This window comes from Haliotis cracherodii, unplaced genomic scaffold (genome assembly GCF_022045235.1).
Source record: "Haliotis cracherodii isolate W230 unplaced genomic scaffold, xgHalCrac1.p SCAF_16, whole genome shotgun sequence".
Taxonomy (NCBI): Eukaryota; Metazoa; Mollusca; class Gastropoda; order Lepetellida; family Haliotidae; genus Haliotis; species Haliotis cracherodii.
In genome coordinates this window covers 4,128,487-4,143,702 of record NW_027266271.1, presented here as the reverse complement: position 1 = coordinate 4,143,702, position 15,216 = coordinate 4,128,487, and the positions used below count along the sequence as shown (strand labels likewise).

General features: G+C 37.8%; 1 protein-coding gene and 1 pseudogene across 1 annotated transcript in view; both read right to left on the bottom strand.

Annotated features, from left to right (window-relative positions):
- The window catches only part of LOC139463734 (leucine-rich repeat and death domain-containing protein 1-like), a 63,111-nt gene extending 57,794 nt beyond the window's left edge, over positions 1 to 5,317 (bottom strand). The window contains exon 1 of the mRNA XM_071244984.1: positions 5,252 to 5,317. The gene's annotated coding sequence lies outside the window, so the exon portion shown is untranslated. The remainder of the gene's footprint in view (positions 1 to 5,251) is intronic.
- A 6,036-nt stretch (positions 5,318 to 11,353) lies between these two features.
- On the bottom strand, positions 11,354 to 14,428 carry LOC139464129 (uncharacterized; annotated as a pseudogene).
- Positions 14,429 to 15,216: the final 788 nt, after the last annotated feature.

The following is a 15,216-nucleotide window of genomic DNA, read 5'->3' as shown; positions in this document are numbered from 1 at the left end:
TGTCATCTGCACATGGCAGCCCAGCAAGAGGAGTGATCAGTTGATTTACCTTTTTGTAAATTAACTGATCATTCCTCGCCATCAAGGATCAACAGAAAATATGTTGATTGCTTAATCACTGTTATCTTGCACATTGGATTTGACAAAAGTAAGCGTTTGCATGTGTAGGTTTACTATAGCAGACAGAATACACTCCTATCATGGCGTGAAGTGCCGTTGTAAGAACAACATACTTAGTTCAAAGGATTTGCCGATAATATGTTGATTGATAGCTCATTGTTATCCTACTCAATGGATTTGTTTTAAGAACTGTGGACATTATGAAAATAGTTGTCACGTGGGCTTTCTCAGCTGACCCCCAAGACTTGACACCTATGTGAAACAGAGGAAACAAACTAAGAGATCAGTTGAGAAACCAACACGGGTCATAATGTCCAGAAACGCTATCTATATATTCTAAAATATTTGATTGTTACAGAGACACGTGACATCGGATAAGTTTCTGTGTACAGCTGCAGACGTATGGGATATTGTTCCTTTATGTGGATATTCACGGATACATTTCCTCGAACAAGGTAAATGCCTGATATTATACATATTACTTTGGTAGGTTGTAATTAGGATATGTGCATTTTGTTTTCATTCATTTGCTGTAGCATTGAACAGATTCATTCTTGTTCCTCTACGTTGTTTCACAAGCCTATTTGTTTGTAGGGGTGTATATGTTACAGTCAATGTGTAAAATGTGATTCACTATGTCTACATATTTCATTAATTTACAAATTGACTGAAACACCTGTCCATTTATTTAACAGATTGACTTACAATTATTACGAGGTTCAAAAGGATTTAATACATCACAATAGACTTACTATGCTTGGATTAGAAGCCAGAATCATGGAAATGTACTTTGACTTTCGTTTTCTTTTAATCCTATCATTTTCAGTCACTGGGTGATGAAATTAAAACATAAAAATGTTTGGAATTCGTTATCATAACAACATAAATGGACAGATTTTTCAGTCAATTTGTAAAATAACTGAATATTAAGGCGTTTTATAAATTGCCTAAGTGAAAATTTTACACATTTTGACTATAAAATATACACACGATGAAATAAGCAATGCTCAGGTGAAATATTTACTTTGTGTTGCAAGTCAAAATAGTGTAAACGAAAATCACACAATACAAAGCAAGTGACTTATCAAAACTTCGTCACCATTACCACTGCTACCCACAAAGATACCTACATTTCCTTATTATTTTCAAGACTAAACTGTATTTCATTTTGTTGATCAATATGACCATACGACCTAAAGCGACAAATGCGGGTCACAAACTAGCCTAGATTTCTGCTATATCATCTGGGTACTCACAGGGAAAAAACAATAACAAAGGCAACAACCAGTCCCGGGGATTTGCTGTAGATCAGTGCTTCTTTAAGATTGCAGATTATTGGAATGAAATGCAGGAATGTCTTGTAAGGAAACTGGATGTCAAGTTACACATCACCATACTGTAACTTCTAGATTATTGCAGAAACACCAACCAACATATGAAATCAAGGACAGGCCACGCCCAGGTCAGCCTCACAAGACATACAGGAGAGAAGATGCAGCAAAATTAAGGCTCGCTGACAACAGTACAGTTGTGATTTCAACCAGAACCGCCGGCAATTGTCTGAAAACCACTGGACATAGAGCCATCCCTTGGACATCCCTGGTCTAATCAACATCTAAACTGGAATACTGCATCATGGCAGAGAGTCTGATGAAAGTTGGTTTCGTAGACATGGCTGGAGGCAAGAGACAAACTGCCATGGCTGCACACAACAATCTAGAGACCCATACATTTGGTTGGGTGTCGGTAATGGTATGGACATGTGTTTCATTCAATTGTAAACTTGACTTGATCACTGTGCAGGGTAATCTGAACAGATTTTTGTGTGCATAACAGGCTTCTCCACTCCACTGTAACTACATCCCAATCTACTCAACTGTATAAACACAGCCTCCTACCTGTATATTTACTTGTCAACCATACTCTGTACATGACTTGCTTGATAACGGTGTTAGAACCTACACCAAAACATCGATCCTAATTGTGATAGTTGTTCATCCATATATCTTATCCTTCCTTAGTACTCCAACTTCTAAATGCCTCTCAAAGAAGTCTTCAACTTCTATTTGATATGTTATCTATTATGTCAGCACTGAGTAAAGCTTTGTTTTTTCATTCAATGATGTTCCAATCTGCAAGTTTATTTGTGTAGGCTAATTGACGGTTGATAATTTCCCATCACTGTGAATTTGTCGCCTGGACAGCTGCGCATGGTTTGACCTCTTGTGTTGTGACGTGGACGACGTTAGGATCTATGCTGAAGTCATTTATGATGGATGCAGGTGGTTTTAGTTTCTAAATAAAATGAACTATTTATCACTTTACTAACACCATCAGAATTTAGCACAGTTTACTAATTTTGGTATGTTGACATCAGCTTCTCATATCTGTTTCAAGGCCTTTACAATAAATTAGCCACATATATGAATCTCAAATAGTCCAGAAAACATAAACTATAATAAAAAGTACTCATAATTTCATACAATCTCATTAAAATCAGATCTTAGTTCTCGCTACCGCTAAACAAAGATCTTAGGACATCCCATTAGGGGTCACGTCAGAACGACCTTTCATCCGACCAATCAGAGCGTCGCTTACCAGATCATGAAAGTGACAGTCGGAATGTGATTTCTAATCATGCACAGTCGAAAACTTTAAAACTGGGTATTCCGAACGATAGTTCGGGTTTACCGACTGAATCTATACAATCTTGACCATATATTAGCCATTCGAGAATGTTCTTTTGTTCAGGTTTCAAATTTTGAAGCGAGAATTTGTCAAAATATGTTTTGAAGCGTAGTCGCCAATTTGAAATTAGTGCCGTAGAGCACAATAAAGCTGCCTTCTGATTGGCTAATGTCGACTTCTTGTCAGTTATTCCATTGGTCGGTCATAGTTTGCGAAAGGTCGGTCTGACGTGACCCGTAATGGGATGTCCTCAGATCATTGTTTAGTGGCAGCGAGAACTAAGATCTGATTTTAATGAAATTGAATTTCATAATAATGATAACTGATTTCTGAATGATGTTTTAAAAAATGTTAATTATAATTGTTTTTACCCAGCCTTATTTATCTAAATTATCAAATACTTGAATGCCATGTGATTACACATTTACATATGTGTTTGATAAAACTTAACATATTTTGTTTCATTAATAGAAACAAGAATGTTTTAAAAGAATTCTTGCCTAAGAGAAAGATGATCTTTTGTGCCTATTTAGGTTGTTATATTTGTCAAAATCCTAAATTATGTATGTCCCTCCATTCCCCAGTTCAGCTCGGCCAAAATATAATATAAAAAGCAAACAACCAATACATAATTACTGAAAACCATCATCGATATTGCTCGTTAAATTTTCATAATTCATTACCCTACAAAATAGTTTTGTATTCAGCTTTTTCGTTTATGACAAATAATTCAATTGGTTTCATATATATCTATGATCATTTTCTATTTCAAACCTTTCCTTTTGCAGAATGGGGTGAAATGTGAAATTTTTCTTGAAATGAACTCTAATGTATGTACTGTCTGAAAATACACATTATACCAAGTTGTAAATACAATTGTAAAGACACTTGGATTTATTAAAAAAAATATGAAAGAAATAGTTATATTTCATGGACTGGCTATACAAGCATATTTTGAGCAAAGGTCCAAGTATGAAGGCAGTCACATGTTAAGTATTTTCATCATTTTCCATTTCACTTTATCTCGATATTAATCATATGTAAAAACAGTAATATTTCCTTCTATCACCTATGCAAGAGATCGTATTCCTTGTATTAAACATAGCCTACTCTAACCTTCAAGTGCTCTCAAATTCAAGTATTTAAATTGTCCAACTATTTCACGATTCAGGCTTTTTATAAATTAGATTTGAACCATTAAAAACACATCCTAACATCGGAAGTATAAATAAGCGGTCTGCATGATTGCGCAACTAAGTAATGCTTGTATCACATGGTGCCCGAGTTATGATCCAGTGATCGAGGTAACTTGGGTGATAGTAAGTTAGTGTATTCTTGTTAATTAGTAAGAAATAATAATGATGTCTGATATTGAGTGATGTCACTTGGAGGATTTCTTGGACTATTGAACCATCGTTTATGCTTTGTTCTTTGAAAATGTCTGATGTCAACATTACCCTGAAATTGTTGCCATCACTAATGAAAGAGCACTGATCCTAACGTTGCGTTGAATGGTCACTAAGGACATAGAAGGGACATAACTCTTAATAACCAGCGGTTATTAAGAGTTATGTCCCATCTATGTCCTTAGTGACCAATCAGATTCCATCTCTCATATCACCTGTATTTGCTTCAAACAAAATTCAGTCGAGACGATATGATCAATAATCAAAATTTGATTGTAATAAAACGGGTCTTACCCAGCCAAGTGCATAAAATAACTTCAACACCTTGATTAAAAACATGGAGCGATTTGCAAAATATCTGTCAATGCCCAGTTACAGGTACATATGCTTTACAAATCCTGCACTTGACTGAAATCTGCATGTTGAAATCCATGTTGTTAATGAACCGGATGTCTAGTTCATTACACAATTTTGATTGGACAAGGCATACACTTGTTAGTCCAGCCAAAATGTAACACCGGTATTCCAGCCTAGTTCAGCAAGGGTGGAAACTTGACTTTAAAAGTCAGTTAAAACACTTGTCTCGAATAGATGCGAGTACCAGCACTTACACCAATTTCAATGGCTAAGCATCTAGTGAATGTGCCTATTAGTTTGGACTTACTGAATTTCGATACTTTTATCAGATCAGATCAAGTCAAACTCAAGTTGAATGTATGAAGAAATATGAACGTTGTAACACTTTTTATACAATGTATACTTTGTTTACACCATGGCGCCAGCATAGTGGCACTGATCTCTACTTATACAAGCCGCCTAACGGCCAGGCACCATGAGAGTATAAAAAAAAAGTCATTAACGTAGTTATCGAAGTTACTTGGTAGAACGAGTGGTAACCAATGGTTTGGTCCAATATAGCGTGTGTTCGTCTCGCATTACTCCAACTACTTAACAAGTCCGACATCCAGACTATACATTAACGTGAAGGTATTACCAGCAGCAACGTTCCTATATAGATCTATGACTCGTATACAGACCTTGTTTTGTCAGTCGTTGATTCTGATGTATCCACGATTCACACAACAAACACGGAAGCTTCGGCTTCTCGTTGTCAAGAGCAAAGTAACGCTCCTGGCAGCGCCTTGCGATTTGATAAAAGGATTGACAGGTTGCATGCGCTGTAGTGGAGTTTGACCCAAGCTATCTTCCAAGTGCGTGACAGTTACCCTCCCTGTCTCATCGCTGTCACCAGTGTGCAAGTGGCCATTACAAGAATATTGTAGTGACATAGATTCTGTTAATTATACACTTCAGTGTGAAAGACTGTTGTAACTTAAGTTGAGAAAAATGATATTCCAGTCCATTTATATTTCTGTATAAATTACCACCAAAGACAATAAATAGATCTTAATTGTGCAGCTGTTGCTGCTGCGGTGGTGGTAGATGACGATCAAGATCAGCAAATATATCGGTAATTCACTGAATATATCACATATTTGACTGATTCTTGACACATTTCTGATTTTCAAGTCCTCAAGAGGAATTTCACAGAGAATTATCTCAAGTAGGATTAGAATCAGTACATTATGGTATCAGAAGGGGATTGCTGTCAATTACACAGGGAGTTACTAGAGGCAGATCCCGCCGGGGTACCGCTGGTATATTCTGGCAGAGATGTAATAGAGGAAGAAGCCTCGTAAGAATGATCGAACAATAGTTATCATTGTTAATAATTCTAAGAATACTATCTCTATTACATTCGAAGTACTCCCTCCAACCTCCCCAATTTAACAAATTTTTACAATAATCTTCAAGTACAATATCTCGTCAAAACAGCAAAAACTAAAAACCGGAAAAAAATCAGCGAAGAAATAAACCACCACACACACGCAAGAACATTTTAGCGCAAAATGCAAGCAATCAGAGGCATTAAACGAACCAAAAAACCAAACAAACATAAATAACTCAACAAACCCTAAACAAAAAGCAAATAACCTAACAATACACTTCTCGGCCATTAGTACCGATAGTACTTACTCTGAGGAATTCCAGAAACAATTTAAAAATGAAAATAAATTCGAAATTTACCCGAAGACGATAACCTAGAACTTAATCAACCATACGCAATAGAGGAACTAATCCATGTATTAAACAATCGAAAAAACGAAACAGCCCCCGGTCTAGACCTAACCTTATACCAAATAATTAAACAACTACCCACAAATATTTTTGAATCTCTTCTTAAACTATTCAATCTCATCTACCAAAACAATCAGGTTCCGACTTCATGGAAAGAGGCTTTGGTCATCCCAATACCAACCCAGAACGCCAACGCAAACGAGGCAAACTCTTACAGACTAATCTCCCTAACCTCAAATTTATGTAAAATCATGGAGGCACTGGTCAAAAATAGGCTCCAACACTACCTAGACCAAAACAAAATAGCAAACTCGGACCAAAGCGGATTCACCCCAGGCCGCTCAACCTTAGACAACCTCGCCCTCTTATAGAACAAGACATAAAAACGGGCCAATTGAATAAACAATTCACAGTATAGGCATATTCCTAGATTTCTCTCAGGATTTCTTTATGGAATGGCATATCGGACTAATACAAAAAAGTAGGCCTCAAAGGCCACATAATAAACTATATTCAAGACTTCCTAACAATTCGCAAAATATCCGTGGGAATCGACCAAACACTATCAGACAAGTGTCCCTTACAGAATGACACACGCCAAGGCAGCATTCAAAGCCCAACACCTTTTAATATTATGATAAACGACCTATTCGAGGAAATAATAATTAAAGTTCAAACGTCTAAATACGCTGATGAAGGAGCCCTCTGGATCCGCACCAGACGGATAAATATGGCACAAAAATTATTGCAAAAGGCGTTAAACAAAATACAAATGTGGGCAAATAAATAGGGCTTCTCACTAAATGCCGAAAAAAACACTGGGGGTAGTTTTCAAACAGAAAAATATACACGCAAATACCTCTAACTACAACTGAACAATAATCCTATAAATTTCAAAAAAAAAAATTCCAAATTTCTAGGACTAATCCTTGATGAATATCTAACCTGGACTTCTCACATTAAAAACCTTATTAATAGATGCAGTAAAGACAAAAACAAACTAATCCTAACTGACTCCCTAAGTGGACTGACTACAAGCTATAAAACAAAAACAAACAAAAAACCGACCTAAACTAATACATACAGATACTGAAAAGCTCCACCAAACTCCGCAATCTCGGTAAAGAGATAGAAGTCATATGGATCTCTGCCCACGTTTGAGTGTTTGGTAACGAACACGCCGACAAAGCAGTCAAAGTATAACTAAAATTTGAAGAAATAAGCATAAACTAACCAATATCTAAAAACGAGATCACTAAGAGTAAAATCTTCAAAAGGATCAAGTCAATATCAGAAATCAAACTGTAAACTAAAGCAGGTGCTCCAAAAGCCACTCGAAAAAAACCCTTCATAAATAAAAAGAAAATGACAGGGCAATAATCAAATTACAGACAGAACACACTAAACTAAACTCTCACTTACACAAAATCAGAAAACACCAAACAGATAAATGCTCTCACTGTAACCTAATAGAAACACCTAAACACGCACTATTACACTGCACACACCACTATTCCAGGCATATCCAAGTAGTCTATGTACATCATGTATTCCATTTCGTCCACATGGACACAGGCGCACACTCATCCATTCATACACACACATATTACACATAATATACATGTGAGACAAAGATAAAGTTTCTGTTAAAGGTTTTGTTACATCTTTCAACGATTACTCATCCTCGTGGCGCATCAGGGGCGAAACTACAATTGTAGCAGAAAAGCAATGGCTTACACCTAAGAAAAAAACACAATTTGTTTTACACCAACAAAAATAACATTTTTTAAGAAAATAAGTAACCCTCAATTTACCATCTGTGCAGTAAATTATTAATTTAAACACAACACGGTTGAACATGATATATGTTGAAAATCGGAATCTTGAGCACTTCAGGATTTTAGTGGTAGATGGTTTATCATAACTGTGAAAACCCTGGTCACAGTGCCAGTCAGTTCTGTTGCTGCAGAACGGTCGTTCAAGACATATTTCAGGTCAACAATGACCAACGAGAGCTCTTTGACACTCATCCACATCCACAAGGACATTGACAAAGTGATAGACGACTTTTCTAGAGGAAGGAACTGCCGAGTTGCCGTTTCACGCCCTCATAAAATTGGTTTTGCATTCACTAACAATTAGCCTAGTTGCACCCTGCCCACGCGCCATCTTATGTTCTCCAACCTATAACAAATAAGGAACGCTAATTCGTCAATCCGAAGGACATACAAGGGACATAACTCGTAACAGGCACTGGTGGTGGTACGATCGAGCCACGAAATTCCAGCCTTGTTTGACAATGTTTCAGAAGTCATTGTTGTGAAAACATATTGCTAGTTATGTTTTCATAAGTTTGTTTTCAAATATTTTTATCACATACGTATTGAAAATCAATGTGTCATGCTCGCATTCCTGAGTCTGAAGGTACCACATGCAAACTACAATTTATTTCACCTTCTGGGTCACACGTGTGCGTTTTATGACAGTGTTATAGTGCAAACTATTTCAATACTTTTCTTTAAAACTTCATTTATTTAAAATACCTTTTTGCTCCAATATGTTCCCAAAGTGTGGCAGTTACCGGTTATGTTTAACTGTCAACTAACCAGTAATATACCAGTAGTATATCGTGTATATAATACATAGTGTAGTTAGTATTAGTATTAATATTAGCATTAGTTATTTGTGTCAGTATTAGTATATCGTGTATATAATACATAGTGTAGTTAGTATGAGAATAAATATTAGCATTAGTTATTTGTGTCAGTATTAGTATATAGTGTATGTAATACATAGTGTAGTTAGTATTAGCATTAGTAGTATTATTAATATTAGTATTTAGTATTAGTATTTAGTATTAATATTAATATTAATATTAGTATTTAGTATTAGTATTTAATATTAGTATTTAGTATAAGTATTTAGTATTAGTTTGCAGTATGGGTTTTAGGGATTTTAATGAAGATTTGATACAACACCTTTTAACTTACTTACGCTTGGGTCAGTCATTACCCTATCAGCTCCTTTGTGTCCGCCAGGGCAAATGTTCTGGTTGAGTGGTTGACCCTATTGTTTTCCTTAGGGTCAGCTTTGCATGCTTTTTAACCCTCGCTTGCACCTCAGTCACTACACAGACAAGTCACTGACAGACGACAGCAAGTGGACACATTTTATAGATTTTGTGAAGTCAAGGTATGTTTCCAATTAAATACTCAAACATATATAAACCTATCTTTTCATAAATAAGATTATATAAATAGGTGTACGTTAAATAAGGTATTTGTTATGATGTGTGTGAGATTTAGTCAATGTCTGATTCTCCTGGACAGGATGTTGTTTAAATATGTTTATGAGGCTATTATCATATATGTGTTGAATGTATTGTAAGTGTGTGGACATTTATGATAGTTTTAGGATGTTTAGTAATTTATTGTGTTTTATGGTAGTGTTGTGTTCAGATCTGTAGAAAATAGCACACCCCAAGGTAGCATTCTAAGCCCAACATTCTTCAACATTATGATTAATGACCTATTCGAGGAAATACCCAATAAAATTCAAACTTTCAAACACGCGGATGACGGAGCCCTCTGGATCCACACCAGAAGCATAAATATGGCTAAAAGATTACTGCAGAATGCACAGAATAAAATTAAAAGATGGGCAAATAAATAAGATTTCTCACAAAATGTCGAAAAGACTACGGGCATAGCATTCAACACAGAAATATGCAAAACATCAACAAAAACACACATAAAATTAAAAAACAAACAAACAAATTTCCAGGACTAAACCTCATCTGGGGTGCTCACCCTAACAAATAGATGCACTAAAGACCTAAACACACAGCCTGGCAGGTTCCAACTGTGTGGCCTCCAAAGAAAACCCTTCTATCACTCTACGAATTACTAATTAGATCAAAAATAGACTATGGAGGTCAAATATACAACACCTTAAATTCTTCATTAAGCCATGAACTAAACTCAATTCAATTTCAAGCACTAAAGATAATCACACGCACTCAGCATGGCACGCCGCGCATATCGCTACAGGCACTTACAAGCGAAATCCCCCTGGATCTACGCCGAGAACATCTAACAATATATTACTGGGCTTCAACCCAACAAACACCCACAAAACCTACAAATCCTTAAAACCAACATAAGCCCCAGACTCCAATTTAAGCGCTAACTTGCAAAACCCTCAAGCATAATAAGCTACCTAAACACACACAACCTTAATGATTTAAAACTAAACACAGCACCAAATAACACCTTCATACCCAAACTCCAAGCCCCCATAATCGACATATCTCTCTCCACCCAACTAAATAAAGAAACTGATCCAAATACCGCTAAATCCACCACACAAGCATATATACCCGAAAAATGGCCAAATTGGTGTCACATTTACGCAGACGGGTCCTCTGATCCGGGCTCAAAATGCACAGGATTCGGCATCCATATCAACAAACCCCAAAAAGAATCGAAATCCTATAGACTCCCAAATAATCAATAATTTTTCACTGCCGAATAAATTGGGATAGTAACAACCCTGCACAGCGCTCAAATAAAAAGACAAAAAAACCAAAAACTAATCCTTTCAGACACATTAAGTGGGCTCCAGGCCATAAAAAAAACAACAAAAAATGTCAAAAACTAATACTACAAATACTTAAAAGCGCCAACAATCTACGTAAACTAGGTAAAGACATAGAAATAGTTTGGACCCTAAAAACCTAAAAAAAAAAAATTAAAGTATCCTAAAGGAGAAAATCTTCCAAATCTGGCAAAATAACTAACAGAAATCTGACTGCAAACTAAAACACCTGCTACAAAAGCCACTTAAATTTTTTTTTTTAAAATCCATCATAAAACAAAAAAAATTGACATGAGTAATAATCAAATTAAAAACAGGCCGCTCTACCTTAAATTCCCACCTACACCAAATTATAAAACACCAAACCGGTAAATGCCCCCACGGCAAATCCTGAACACGAAATACTAGATTGCACACATTACCTGCAACACAGAACAACACTCCAGCCCACACTAAACTACAACAATGAAATGACACAAGCAACGCTACTGAACCCTCTGAATGACTTACAAACCTGTGAAGCACTAGGCATCTATCTAATCAAAACAGGCTTCCTCGTCCGCATCTCAAAACTACAACAAACTACAACAATTCTAAAAATCTTAAAACACACAGCCACCCTGCATGGCATATTCCAAAATTTCAAATTCGTTCTCCAACAATTAAGTAAGCAACCCTAAAAGCCCCCTAGTTTGCTTCATCTTTTCGACCAATCACTAAATGGCCTGGCGGGCCCGTGTCGGAAAGAGCACGTTAAATTCTCAATTTATAAGTAAGTAAGTCAATCAGAGAGACGGGCCCTTATCATCAGATGAAGTCGGTCAATAAAACATGTCTTTCTCAGTTTGGTTCGATCGTATTTGGCGTACAAATAAACAGATCACAGCGCCCCCCCCCCCCCCCCCCCCCCCCCCCAAAAAAAAGTAGAAGTAACAAGGTAAGAAATATTGGAGTGGCACCTTCATTAACGACGTGACTATTATAATTAATACACGAACACAATTATATAGAATACATTTTATCATTAAGTATCATTCTTCCGACGTTCCGAACAGATCCTCCCCGACGTTGCCCGGACGCTTCCCGACGTTGCCGGGACGCTATGGTATACCGGACGTTTTACACCCAGTAAAACATCTGGGGCCGCGCATGAACTTTTGAAAATGTTTGTCTTTCAATATTATTTTTGAAATAGTATACAGAATAAAACACTATAAATGTACATTATTTTTGTTCCATTAGCAAATTTACATTGTATCCTTGAAAGTTTAAGACCACCGCGTCAGTTCGAATAAAATCAAATCGTGTATGTAAATATTTTCTTGCTATATGTTATATTTTCGATATTTGTTTCAGTAGTAATTAAGGGGGCACGGGAGGCCCAGTCGTCTAAGGCGCCGCGATTCGCTGTGCAGAGTTGCGTCCCTTGGGCACGCCAGAAACCTATGATTGTGGGCTCGAATCCCGTTTCGCCCCGATTATGTTTCTAGGTTTGTCAGCACCATACCCGTGCTCGTGGGTCTCAGCCAAGTGGTAAACGTCTGAGACCTGCATCACTTCGGGCTTTGCTCCCACATTAAGCTGACACGCCGTGATATAACTGGAATACTGTTAAAAGCGGCGTCAAACCCAACTCACTCACTCACACCCCCCCTTTCTCAATGCTTTTGAAATTTGTGTTAGATAGTATTCGGGATTCAGAGGTGAGCAATAAGACTCAGAGTGAAAAATTTGACAGTATCCGTGTTTCAAGGGAGGAGGGGGTTGGCACCCTCATAAACAGCACTTTATTATATTTAATACACGAACACAATTTTATGAAACACATTTTATTAATTAGTATCTTTCTCCCGGACGATCCTTGGAGTTGCCCGGATGCCCCCGGACGTAATTTAGCAGGACCGCTTTTATTTTCAATATATTTTTTATTTATTCCGACACGTTTAAGACTGAGAAGGGACTTTTGATCATTGGCCAAAATATTGGAAATTTCATGAGAAAATATATCAAATTTTGGAATGGTGAAGTTAACTGCTTTTCTGAAAGTTGTATCACCAGCAATACTAGAGAGGGTAGAATCCTCGAAGAAGTGTTGAAGAAGAGCAAAGTTGACCGGGTGAAGGTGTGAGATCTGGTGTTATGAAGTGCGACAAGAACCGAAAGGTGCAGGATAATACAGATCTTCAGGGGACAGAGAACAGTAACATGGAGTAGCAATAAGACAGAAGTTACAACCGGGGATCATACGATGAGTACCAGGACAGGTGAGAGTAAGGAAGGGTATTCTATATACGAGAACATTTGAGGTATCAATTGAGATAAGCTGAGGTGCCTGAGGTTTGGTGACATATCGGAAATCACAAAGAGATTTGATCAGACTCTTACTATTTTGAAAGAGTGCAAGGCTACATGATGGTTTGGGGGAGGATTGGAGAGCTATTCTGATAGGACAGTGTAGGACGAATTCATCACCAGAGCAGTGTGCTAAGGTAGAACTGTCCATACTGAGGAAATGACGGGAATCCAAGGACAGGGCAAAGTAAGGAGGAATATCAAGGAGTTGAGTCGAATGGGATGATTTATCGTTCACAGGTACTGGGAGAGAAATAACTTTATACATTTTTGGAAAGGTTTAGGCAAGGATGATAAGGGAAACTTAACAGAAACATAGACGCGGGCCTTCGTACGGGCAAAGATGAATTTTGCTTGAGAATAGTAATATGTTGGGTTGGTTTGGAGCAATCGAAAGTTTGGATACTTAGATAAGATTGAGGCAATATGATGAATAGTTTGTTCCAGAATTTGTGGGGCAATTAGCAGAGGGGATAATTTATTTTTAGCCAAGTCTAAAATGCCTAATTTGAGCTCTTCAAGTTGATGCTCCACAGTATTTGAATTTTGAATTTGGTCTATCAAAATTGAAGTAAGGGAAGCAAAAGTAGCTTGAATATTTCTAGCATTATTCTGGATCGCAGTGGCTGTGAACGTAAGGGCATCATGATTGGCCTAAACACCTTTTAGCGCATTCTTAAATCTATTGTCTACCAATTTCATAAATGACGAGAGATGGGAAGAAGGTTGTTTGAGGACATTGGATAGGTTTATGTCATGTTTGGTAAGGGCATTAATATGTTTGGCAAGCAGGTTGACGTCGTCAGTGGTGGCTGTACCAAACAATGTTTTGGAAAGGGACCCTACAAAACTTAGAACTGCTCGTTTGGAGCGACTTGATGAGGGGACCTTAGATTCAGGGATGAGCTTAATGATTTGGTGCCTATTTTCATTTAGCAGTGGAACACCCCTGGTTTTGATGACGTTAAGGTGCATTTGGATTTGGTGCAGTATAGCACACGTTCCATTGCCTTGGTGGCATCCACTCATGGTGGGAATGCTTGGGACATGGGGAAGCTTGACCTCGTAGGTATGAACCCAGTATTCGGTAGCAAAATGGACTTGTGTGGTTGGCTTAAAAACTATTCCATAGTTGAGTCTCTGAACAGGGCTGGTGCCGAGGGTAGGGCGGGCAAACAGAGCCATAAGCCACAGGATAATCAATCTCCAGGATGAACCTTTGATGAAATGAAAAGGAGCCATTAGAAGAGTTGACCTGGTTGAGAAGAATGTTGTGGCCACCAACACCAAAACAACCTAGCACTATGGGACACAGAACACTTGGTAACTGCAAAGGGGTGGTCACTCATATTTTATGGCCATGCAATTCACGTCATAATAAAAGATAGGGGGGTAGCTTGATAACACCTATGCTAATGAATCATTGGAAGTACTTATGTCCATGTTTGCGCTTCTTACCAGACATTGTTCTAGACCTATGGAAGTGCTTGATCAGGGATGGATCAAGATTGGAGGCGGGCTCCCAGGTCGTTTCTGAGTAGCCTAACCACTTGATTTGGTACTGTTTGGTACCGTTTGCCATTTTACATCTGATAATTTTGTCAACAGGATACGTTTGATTATCTTGAGATTTGTCATCCTGTTGACGGTCACTGGGTGGTGCAGAGCCTGTATCACTGATGTGTGGCTCTGGAAGAACCACCTGTGTGTCTGAGGATGTGTCAGCATCAGCAGACGTGCTGGTTAGAGGGGAATGTGCTTCAGCAGAAGTGCTGGGACGAGGAGCATGAGTGTCCGTTTCAGCAGAAGCGCTGGGACGAGGAGAATGACGACCATGGTTGGGAGTGTGATCTGGAAGGCGGTCGTTGGGTGTGCGACCATTGTGGGGCTTGAGGCGATTGGCATGAATAAGTGC